General features: G+C 40.8%; 1 protein-coding gene across 5 annotated transcripts in view; it reads left to right on the forward strand.

Annotated features, from left to right (window-relative positions):
- Nucleotides 1-2,222: 2,222 nt before the first annotated feature.
- Nucleotides 2,223-12,175, forward strand: part of osbpl5 (oxysterol binding protein-like 5) — a 43,435-nt gene continuing 33,482 nt past the window's right edge. For 3 of the 5 annotated variants that reach the window (XM_030426045.1, XM_030426043.1, XM_030426046.1), the window contains exon 1: nt 2,224-2,650. The gene's annotated coding sequence lies outside the window, so the exon portion shown is untranslated. Of the gene's footprint in view, nt 2,651-3,146; nt 3,166-12,175 lie in introns of those variants that run through there. The other 2 variants (XM_030426042.1, XM_030426044.1) reach the window with 2 other exon arrangements.

Genomic DNA, 12,175 nt, shown 5'->3' on the forward strand with positions numbered 1-12,175 from the left:
CTAAGTGCACCCTCGAAGGATGAATAAATAATACCAGCTCTGTCTCGTACTGATAGAGCAAAAAAAGCTTTTTACGCTGAAGCAACGAAATGTCTAATTTTACATCTTACATCAGGACTCCGCTCTGGAGACTATGCACCTGCACAATATGGAGATGTCATACTAACACAGTACAGGACGTTCCCAGCACGGTGGTAATATAAGACTGTGTCAGCATGTCGACTTCAATAATCCTGATATCTTCTACAGTGCGGCCCCTCTTTTTTCTCCCCCATTTTACTCCATCTCCCCCCTCCACTCCCCGACACGGTCCACGTCTCTCAGCTCCAAACGTTGGATCTAAAAATAGATTTGGCATTTGAACGCCTCTTTCTAGTTTTCTAGTTAGTTTGAAAATAAAGAGCGTAGAGTGGAGCTGGAGCCGTGATGACAGCAATCCAACCTGCAATCATAAAAAAGTAAACTAGGACAAAAGATAACTGGGTGATCCACATTTAATGATGAGCTCGGATGTGCCGGTAAATCCACCATAATGGATTACACCGGGAGTTTTCAGCTCCTGATTGTGGCGATAATAGGTTTTTTTTTATTTTCTGTCTTTGAAAGCATTAAAAAAACAGTCTCTATTGTGGATTTGTGACCTATAACAGGAAGTGGAAAAACAAACACACAGCTGTGTCGGGGTCTTGTTTTGACCTTCGTTAAGTTACAACCCACAAAGTTTACGCTCGACTGCACATGTAGCTGTTGATGTCGGGACAGCGGTGTAATATTAACATGTTTGTGACCTTTCACCTACGTTTTTATGTCGGTGAAGCTATGATGGACATTGAGCCTGCAGCAGAACACAATACATGCACAGTCACCCAGCAAGTTGAGACAAACTGATAACGCTCATTATCAAATTGTAAACAACAGAGGGAGTGGGCCGAAGTCAAGCAAAAACAAGGAAACACCAGTGATCTGAGGTAAGTAGATTCACTTGTAATGTTTAGAGGAGTTATGAGCTTCTTGTTCTCTTAAAACTTTCTGAGAAATACTTCAGCATATATATTTTGATGATGACAAACACATGATCACAGTTGCTCATGTAGGCTGAATACAGCTATTCAACTACTGAACTTAAACATTATTTTGAGGCGCTCGCTTGTTTGAAAATATCTTTTTTTTCCCACCTGGATGGAAAAATACTGTCCTCTCAATCCAACGTGACACACATAACTTTCATACGCAACATCCTGTGTGATTGTCTTATTCATGAGATGCATTGTTGTTTAACTACGGTGGCCCTGAGGGTCCAGGGCCATGTTTTGTAAATCGTTTTGTTTGTTGAAATATTGTGTTTAATAAAATGTTGTATATTCAGAAATTGTGTGTTTTGTAAAATTCTGTTTTTTGTTGAATGTCGTTGTGTATTTGGAAATTGTGTGTTTTGTAACATTTTGTGGGTTTCTAAAAATGTGTGTTTGTAAAATGATGTGTTTAATAAAATGTTGGGTATTCAGAAATGTATTTTCCTATATGTTGTTGTATTTTGTTGAATGTTGTTGTGTTTTGTGAAATGTCGTTGAGTATGTGGAAATTGTGTGTTTTGCTTAATTTCGTGGGTTTCTAAAATTATGTGTTTTGTAAAATGTTGTGTTTTGTTGAATGTTGTTGTGTATTCAGACATTTTCTGGGCTTCACAAAATGTCATGTTTTGTGAAATGTCGTTGTGCATTTGGAAATTGTGTGTTTTGCTTGATTTTGGGGGGTTTCCGAAATTGTGTTTTTTGTTGAATGTTGTTGTGTTCTGATGAATGTTGTGTGTTTTGTTAAATGTCGTTGTGTATTCTGAAATTGTGTGTTTTGTGAATTGTTGTTGTGCATTCAGAAATTGTGCGTTTTGTTCGGTTTTGTTGGGTTTCCGAGATTGTGTGTTTTGTCAAATGTTGCTTTATATTCGGAAATTGTGTGTTTTTCTCAATTTTGTGGAGCTTCCGAAATGTTTTGTTTGGTTAAATGTTTTCGAAATGTCGTTGTGTATTTGGAAATTGTGTTTTTTTTGTTCAATTTTGTGGGGTTTCCGAAATTGTATGTTTTGTTAAATGTCGTCTGTTTTGTTAAATGTTGTGTGTTTTGTAAGATTTCATTGTTTATTTCTGAAATGTCATATTTTGTAAAATGCTGTCTCAACTATAAAATACTACTTACATTGAACGCCTCATTAACAGTCTCACCAATCAATACAATTATAAACAACAGTGTCAGGGGCCATTTTGCCTCCTGCTTACCTCTGACACCTTCTACACATTTATCTGAACCAGCTTCTGTACTTTTCACTTTAAATTAAAAAAAAAAACCACAACAACCTGCAGCCCGGCTCTCCGTGCAGCAGGTGTCGTACTCCTCTGCGGCCACAGGTGTCGCCGGTGTGCAGCAGCAGCCATCCGCCAGATGAACCGCAGCAGGAGGATCCAGTCCACTCCACTCTCTCCATATTGAAAGGGGAGCAACTTCTCCTCCAGCCGACTCCCACCGTCCGCCACAAGCCCGCCCGCCCGCTGCTCCCCAGCGCACCCAGCTGTCTCACCCAGCCCCGTGCTATGACGCCGGACCTGGGGAGGAAGCAGAGAAACAACTGTACGAGCGCCACGCTGGTCGACACACAGTAAGTTTACGTGTCTTTACTCTCACCACGCCGCGGACATAACTTGCTATTTTTAGCGAACGGTTCGTCTTCTTGTGTTTTCTTCAACTAACGGCTGTTTTTTAGGCGCTAACTGGCAACTTACGCTAGCTAGCGGCGCTCACGTAGCATCCAACTGGTTTTCTAGAATGAGGAAGATTTTTGTGTGTGTGTGAATGTGTGTGTGTTTGTTTCCCAGGATGAACACGGTAGTTTAGAGCATCATAACGTCGCAATATATTGGAGGAATGTGGTCAGTGGTGGTATTAGCGTTGTCTCTATCTCTCTCTCTATCGTCTGGCTCAGTAACGTTAGTGGCTAACGTGACAAGCTAGCTGTTCCATAAAGTAAACCCTCATCCCCACGTTAGCCGACCATGCCCCATGCGGCTGCGGCTTCGGCTTCGGCTGTCACTTGTTTGCATGGTAACCGTGAACCTAGTCGATGTTCTTGGGGAAGAGGGGGTTGGTTTGGTTGGCTGGCTGTGACAAGCAAGGGCAAGTACATCCGTGTGATCACCTCTCGTTGTTAAATCGTTTTTCTACCTGTCTTGCTACCACCTGCTTCATGTGTCAGATAACGGTCCACTGGATTTGGTAGCACCGATTAGAAAAAATGGATGAGAGGAACGACCACAAGCGATTAATGGTACTTAAACAACCTCCATTACTCAAAGGAGGCATTATGTACGTGGCTGCTGGCAGCATGTTACGGTCATGTGTAATGCAGGGTGGCACTACAGATGATTTTAAAAGGAGAAAGCTGGTGGACATTTAAATGTCAGACGTATATACAGGGGCAGGCTAACACATCTTAAGCATGTTGCTCCTGTTAATGTCAAAGCTGTAAACCTTTTGACATGTCTTTACTTTAGCAGCACGTTAAGATTGTCAGCAGGCTTTTCTGCACATGCCCCCTCTTAATTTAATATTTAGAGCACTGGGTTATTAAATTGTAATAGCTGATACATGATTTTTCTTTTCCTGATACAGTCTTTATATTAGTAATGTGGCTTTCTTGACTAGAATTTCATTGTTCTTGTCATAAGATCAAGACGGATAAATTGCTGTTATTGTCTAGATATGAATATGTATTAATTGGTGGGTTTAAATCACAAGTTTCATGAAGACATCATGTTATATCGATTATTTGCACAACAATATATTTGTCGATATCACAAAGTCTGCCACAATGAGATTTCGATGTGATACAGGGGCTTGCAGTCGATAGGAGATGACATCATCTGCCCATTTAACCCAATGAGTTAGCTACATATAGGCTATATTACCTCACAAAAAGCAACTTAAATAAGATATGACAGTTTTATTACTGAACTCTTCAGTGGAGATTTTATTGTATCAATGGCTCCAAACATTGAAATGGAAAACAATCTATTCTTTTTTATAAAAAGAAAGTGCTGTTTAGAAATGAATTGGTTGGAAACGGTGACACAGACTTGCTATGGGAGTTTCAAAATAAAGGCGTATCTTAACGATGGAGGCGATATGAATCAATGTTTCGTCTTTGCACCGATGCTGTTGGATCGATATATCCACCCAGATCGTTGTATCATTACACCTCTAGTATCAATTTATGTTTCAGCTGATAGGTAACAACACATTGCTGAAGAGAAATGGCAAAATATGTTTTTGGTAATGTTTAAAACAGTCTTGTCATTAAAAAGCTTGTCTGCCAGAGAGGCTTGGCCTGGTTCGGACAAAGACTCTCAAATGATTTCAAGGTTCAGGTTGGGTTCAGTCACATCAATTGACATGATGCTTTCAGCTTCTTTTAGTGGAAGTGTTGATTAAAAATAGGCTAAATAGTTTTTTTTAGTAGAAAGTGATGAACCTGCTGTCTGTGTTGGGGCTGTATGTTCTGTTAAGGTCTGGGGTTTCTTACTTATGTAAGAAAACTGAACACAACACATTTATTATTTGATGCTTTCCAGGTGGCAAACATTCATGTAGGACTCCTCGTGACAGGGTTTTGCTGACATTGACTGTGTCGGGCTCAAGTCGGATTCGGATGTAGAACAAAAAGAACGCCGTTCAAGTTTAGGTTGGGCTCGGTTACTTCTCTCTTGGACTTGGTCTCAAAAAGACTACAGACGAAGATCAATGTCAGATTTTTTTCACTGACACACATAAATCGTCTGCACTGCACAGCAAATTTCATTGCACGGCTGTGTGAAAATGACAATAAAGACATTCTATTCTATTCTGTTCTAAATCAAGTATGGTTTGAGCTATAGTGATATTAGATCTTGATGAGATAATGACCAAATGTGGAGATTGTACAGTGCCACTTCGCCTCATCCATCTCTGTCTATTCCGAGTGTAGGCAAAGATAGAAGAGCTCATCATCTTTAATCGTGTGGTATTATGTGGAGTTGGGCTTTACTAGAGATGAGAATAGCGCAGAAGTGCACTTTAGTTAATAGTTAAAAGGGTTAGTAGAATGTGTTGCTCACACTACTGGAAAAAAAAATAATCTCACGAGAGGACAGTCTAAGCACAAGAGGAAATGATTACCAGAGTGCTAGAAGTGAAAATGTCAGGTGATATTTGGGAAATTGCAGCTGAGTGGGAAGATAGTTTAACTGTCTGCCTCTTGTACTTTACTTTATCTTTTTGTTAAAGCTCTGCAAAATCCTTATTTGCTTTGTTGTCGCAGTGTTTCTGTGAGCTGTCTGCACATTCAGTCCACTCCATCTTACAGAGTGGGTTATACAGAATAATGAAGGCCTGATAGCCAGTTGTTTGGAGTCTGTGTCAGACTGACACTGAACAAAAATTGATCTCATATTGAATGACCGCGAAATGTCAGACTGCAAGTGGTGTCGGTAGCAGGGATGGTAACATATAGGTATTTGAAGGTCATTAATGTTGCCTGGCCATTGGAAATGGGTCACGAGATCAATAGCAACAGACACAACATCTATTTTTGTATGTTTTTATATTAAGTGTGTCTGATGCCCTTCATTAGAGTGAGTTTTAATCTTCTATAACCAAACGGATCATCGTCTATTCCAGTTTGAGTTTTTCCAGTTTAGCTTTTATTATGCTGAGAGGTTTTGTGTGCTGATCTGTTAACACTCGAAGTCTAGTCACACCATGTGCCGGACAGTCTACCTTGCACTAATCAGGTGGGGATATTTAATGGTGTTGGTCCTTAAGCCTATCAACTCGAACTGTGGCTTTGCTCTGCTGTGAATGACAAATGGTGAGAGAGTAGCCGTGGATGAAGGGCAGAGAAAACAGTGGTGAGAATATGAGGAGTTGTTTCAGTGGGTGGTCAGTGCTTTTCTTTTCTTTTTTCAAGCAGGAAGACACAGCAACAGATGTCCCCACTTCCCTGCTGTGCCGCAAGGGATACTCATGTCCGACCACGTACTGTACATCTGACTCTATATGAGAAGCTACCCAAGGATGTCCTACGGGTTAAAGAGGCTGACTGTATAATTAGAGTACCCCTGGTTTAAGTCCAGCTGGGGACCTTTTGTTACACAAATGTTCTCATCTCTCTCCCCTCATTTTCAGTTTAATCTCTAATAGCCACTATAAGAAAACAGGCACCATGTGTTAGAGTGTCAGAACTGGGATATTCATAACCTTTGTGTGGAATTTCTGTCAAACACAGCCAGGATTGCTCATTGTTTTTTTTAATGATCAGTTGGATCCTTCCTCTTTATGCCTGTATTTGGAGAGTAGAGACAGACGGGATGAGAACATGTGAAAAGAGGACTTAGCCGACTGGAATTATTCAGAAACGTCACACCGAACGTTTCTTGGTAAACCTCTTAAACCGTTCAACCACCAGAGTGCTGATCCCATTGGATCTTCAGTTGTATCCATGGGCAGCGGGTCTTTCCCTTAAGCAAGCTGGTGTGCAGTCAGTGTTGGGATTCAGGGTTTTATATTTTAAGGGTATCAGTGGAATCAAATGATAACAAAATGACAGAGCACAAATGTCGGCCAAAGGATTCCATGAATAACCTTCACCTTGCTCCTGTAAAACAAAACTTTTGTTTTGTTGCAACAGAACCTAGAGCGTCACGCTTCCCGTTTACTATCAAAGTTGTAATGAAGTTTATTTGATACGTTTGAATCTGACTGCTCTTAACAATGGATGTTTCCTTTCTGGGGTTTGATAAGTGGCTCAGCACTGTTCCATTTCCCCTGAGATGAAGCTGCTTTCCCCGACATCTAGTGGGGGAATCTAGGCTAATACTGCTCCATATTGAATCTGTCTCCCTGCCCCCAGAGAGCAAATGCACTTTTATCAGCCTCTATTGTGCCAAGATTCTCCTCCCCTCCCATGGTCTTGAGAGTTTTTTTTGTCCAAAGTTATATTACAGATGTGCGTTGGCCTTTATGGCTAAAACGGGTCCCTTTTCTCCGAGAATGTCACTTTTTTCCCAGAGAAAACTCCTCTGTGTGAACACAACACAGCAGTGCTGACATTTTTTAAGGTTGTGATATAGCTGCATCATTATCGAGGTACTGTATGGTCCCATATATGCATAGGAAGGCGTTTTAAAACGTTTAACAAAATAGAGGCATTATCTGTAGAAATGTCACACTATTAAAGCTGCATTACATCATTGTGAATTTTTGCACAAAACCTGTCTGCGAAACACAAATCCCTGCTATAATGTTCGCTGGTCTTTTGGAGCGTTTTAGCATTATAACACCCTGTAATGTCTGTAGACAGTGTAAGTACCACATTAATCTGAGGAAGCAGCTTTTCCTTTTCTCATTACAAAACTGAGACAAAGACAAACAGTGACTTCTTTAAGGCGTCTGAAACCGTTTTTATGACTCAGATGCAACATATTAACATATAAGTGGAAACTAGGTTTTTCCATTATGAGTTTCCATGAGTGCTGGTTATTTGCATATTGCTTCTTCCAGTACTTATAATTATCCATGTCTCTCTTTTTTCCTGTTGCAATTTCTTTACTGATTGCCCAAAACTGCCGCCTTTTCAACAGCATACAAGCTTGACATTGTATTCTTCGTGTTTTTTTGTTGTACACTCTTTGGCACTGGTTAAATTGGAGTCACTTGTGACAGCTTGCGCTTCTTTATTGCAGTAGTACAAGACGTCTTCTTGAGATAATTTGTTAGATTTTCTTCCTCTTCCATCATGAATGCAAATCTCGAGATCTTCATTTCACTGAGTTTAGTCTCACAACCTTGTTTTGCGTTTCTATTCTTCAGACAGAAACAGAATAGCACCTCACAGTTCCTCATTATTTGCACAGGCACAAATTTAGACTTTGCGACCAACCTCCTGACCCCTTGACGTTTGTTCCTAGGCTGCTGGGTAGCTTGTATGTGTGTGTGTGTGTGCGTATTTATAGAGCAGGTTTAACACCATAGAGCCACTGCACTTCTTTTCACAGAGGTAGGAGCGGCCGTAGCATTCTCACAGTAGCTGGCGCCTCTGCAATCGATATCCACCTCTCTCTCATCGCCAGCTTAATGTATGGAGCTGCTGCTTGCATATATGCTGCCAACTCTACTCGGAACCCAGTGTCTGTACTTTGAGTGGAAATTGTAGATGGTGTTCCAAATCTTATCCCAGAAAATCCCACCGATGCAAACACCACAAAACAAAACAGTGTTAAGAAAATTTTGATTTAAGATTTCTGTGTATGGGTGTATTATTCATGCTTGCATGTGCTGCATATAACCTGCAGTACAGGTATGAGGCAGTGGTGCATATGTCTACATTTGTTTTTATGGCTGTATCCGAGAGGCAGGCCTTTGCACAAGGACTTGGTCCAGTCCCTGAAAATGATTGGCACTGTGACCGCCCCATGTCAAATGCTGATAATCTGCAGTTGCAAGGGATAAGCCGCGGTGTCTGTGTTGAGTTCAAAGCAGGGTAGTTGTAGGTTTACATTGTTTTGTTACATTGAGTGTTATGTTATGAAAGATGAGATGCTGAGAGGCTTGATTATGTCATGGTTTTAACGTCAGCCTGGTAAAGCCCTCTTTGGAGGGTCATCATGATGCTCTCTGCTGACTCTGTCAGATTGGCTCTAATTTTTGGCATCTGCCCGCTAAGGTTTCTATGTAATGGCATTTTATTTAGAACAGACAAATCACACAGTAACTAGTACTTTGCTTTAGAAAAAAACTCCAGCTCATCATTGTATTCATGAGGCTGTGTACTGTTTGTTGTCTCTGGTTTCCTAATGGAGTGGTCTGGTGAGGGGAGAAAGTGACACTGTGTTAGATTACACTAAAAGGAAACTTGTGACAGTCAGGCCTAGCTGGCTTTGCCAACCAGCTCCAAGAAAGCAAGCTTTGCCTTAACCTTTTTGAAAGACCTCAGGTTTCAGAGCATGGATGGTTTCCATGACATGGGATCTCGGTCTTAAAGTGATATCCTACCTCAAATCTATGTGGGGCTACAGACATCACCCCATGGATAACAAAGGTGACTGTAAAACTGCTTTAACAATGACAGAGGCCATGGCTACAGTAGTTTCCAGCAGTGCCCAGGTACCACACAGGAAACGAATCAAATATTTTCATTGAAACCTCTTTAACCGCTGCTGCAACATGCATTTCTCTGTGCTCTTTCCCGTCGGTGTTCGTGTCTATCTGCTCCTAGCATTTCCTGCCTGCTTCCGCTCTTTTGTGCTTGGATAAACATGTCTTGGTTTGATCTCAAGACTGAATTCAAAGAGATGAAATTGGTATCGATCTTCCCATCTGACTCCCGGCATGGGAGCAAACAAGTGTGTGTTTGGTTTTTTTTTTTCTAAAATGTCAGAGAATTCCTTTACTACCAGGTGATGATGGTTTTGTTGTTGCTGCTGCACTGCTCCACTGGTTTTGACATTGAAGCAGTTTTTGTTTTTTTTTGTAATTGATCAGTGTCCTCTTTCAATCATGCTGATAATTTCCACACACGGTCCACATACAAAACACAGCTGGCTATTTTTAAAATGGATGATCCACTTACATTTGTATAAACTAGGTGATAAACATCATGAGCGATGGCTCTGTGGTTTTTAACCTACATCCTATTTTGATGCAGACATTCAAATATGAGAAGAATACCGACGTGATGTGCATTTGTTTGTCTGTGACTGATATATATGCGGACATTGCTGTGCTCACCACATGTAAATTGTCAAGCAGTGGATGTGCAGAAGTGCAGCGCAAAAAATATACCTTCTCCACCCCCTTCAGGATCAGTGAGGCTGACTCATGGCTGATCTGACTGGGTTCACAGCTTTTTTCCCACCCTGGGTTCAGCGCAGGTCAGACACTACCAGACTTTGGCAAAAAGGCATTTATATTAGGGATGGAAACTTAATTGAATGATACTGATGTTAAAATGTTATTTAACTGACTCCCAGTAGAGATAAGAAGAGAAAAGGGCAAGAGAGGGCAATTGAATGGGGATAATAATAAACTAAAATCTATTCAGTATTTTACTGGTATTTGTCCCATGTGTCCTGTATAAAACAGGGATTAAGACACCCTCTCCACTCCTCGTAGTATATAACTCTTACCAGGCTGTTTTGCAGTTGTGCTTTAGGTCGGTAACATTTAATGAGAAACCCGGTAATCACCACCTTATTTAATAATCCGGCCACCCAGAACCACACGTATGAAGATAAATTGCCATTTCATAGTTAATATGTTGGTAATTAGTATGAAGAATGTTGGGCTCTCTATCAAGTGGATGTCTGACAACAGTGGACATTAAGTTAAGCAACATCTATTCTAATAATTGGGCTTTGTCAGAGCAAAATGGTACAGACGTTGGTAATAAAAGCTGTTATGAAAGTAGCGTACAGCGGTGCATTATCTATAATTAACATACACCTTCAGCCGCATGTTTCCAAAGCCAGCCATTTTACCAGAGTGACAATAAAGATGTCGTTTACTTTACTAAGAGTGAAGCTGCCCACACAACGCACCCAGTTAAATGTAAAAGACACCGTTAGACAGCTGTTTATTTCTACGGTGCAGTTTGCAAGTTAAGCTATTCGACCATGTTTTTGTTCCCCTATGTTGTTGGATCCCGTAGATCAGTTGCTTATCAGTTTTATTTTGACAACCCAGAGCTAGACCCGATGGCACATGCAACGGGCCCCAGGGTAGGAGGGCATGTGATGAGCACTAATTGGTCGATAAGGTATTTGAGTGCACTTGAGGGTAAGCGTCCTCAGATCCAGTACCATTCCTGTGAAGTCTAATCTGCTAAGAACAGGGAGTGCTCACTTTGTGTCACTGTGTCTCATGCTTCTGATTTCTCTGCCTTCACACAGGGAAAATGATTAAGTTTACGGTCTGTTTGTCTGTTTGCTCCGGCTTACCATGACAAACAATCCGAGCGTACCTAGGGCCACTTGTAAATATCAGCCTCCATTTATCCACTTGGATTAGAATCTCAGATCTGGGAGCAGATGAAGGGCTTTGCCTGATAATCAGTTAACGGAAAATAGAAAGACAGACATTGACTGCATAATTGGCTTTTGACAACTGTCTGCCATCACAGCGGAGACCTGTGCACCCTGCTTCAGCCTGTCTGAAGAAAACATTAAGCGAAGTGGGCATGCATTAATAGAGATTGAAGTGGGGGTGGCTGCTAATACGAGGGTTTTAATGGGTTTTTTAATGGTCAAGGCTTGTTTGTTTCCATTGCACACACTGAATTTATTGAGCAAACTATGATTGGTTGAGGTCTGTTGTGTTTGAGCATTGGCCTTTTGAGATTATGAACAAGTGCACACAATATAAAGGTACAAGTGAGGATTGATAACTACACAACCTTTAGAAAAATAGGTAAAAACCAAAACTGAATAAGTTTGACAGGTTAAATAAGGACAAAAAATTATATTCAGACTAATAGTTCCGAACGAGCTGAATGAACTAAAGAAAGAATCTGAATAATTATGTGCAGAGTTTCAAACAGTGTAGATGGTCGAATGTCGATGTAGGACTTTCGTAAATCTGAGATCATTAAAATCTAATGTCAGGAGGAATATCAGCCAGTTGTTATCACACATCAGTTTTGCCTCACTGTCTAGCCGCTACAATTATTAAAGTTGGAGCACCTAATTCTAGCCTCAACTAATTATTCACTCCCTTCCTATTGTTTCCCTTAATTAAGCCAGAGACACAACTATAAATCAAGTGGGCAGGATTTGGCCTGGACCCCTCCTCTGAGTCAGTCTTGGCTCTCTGCTGGGAAAGTTGGCGAGCTCACAGCGTTCTTATGTAAATGTTACTAAGTCGTAATGCTTGCAGAGCGCTTGTTACACAATATGCATTTGGCAATATTTCACCAATTCATAACTATATAGTTTTCAATTGCAGGGCTAGTATGCCTGATTTTTCCCTTGCTGTGTTTTGGCCCAGTTACTTGAAGTGATGAGTAGGAAGTACAAGACAAACCCACAAGCTAGTGGCAAGTAGCTTCTACACGCCTGGTTCTGTGTGTCATCAAATAAATTTTTCAAATGTTGTATTT

This window comes from Sparus aurata, chromosome 8 (assembly GCF_900880675.1).
Source record: "Sparus aurata chromosome 8, fSpaAur1.1, whole genome shotgun sequence".
NCBI lineage: Eukaryota > Metazoa > Chordata > Actinopteri > Spariformes > Sparidae > Sparus > Sparus aurata.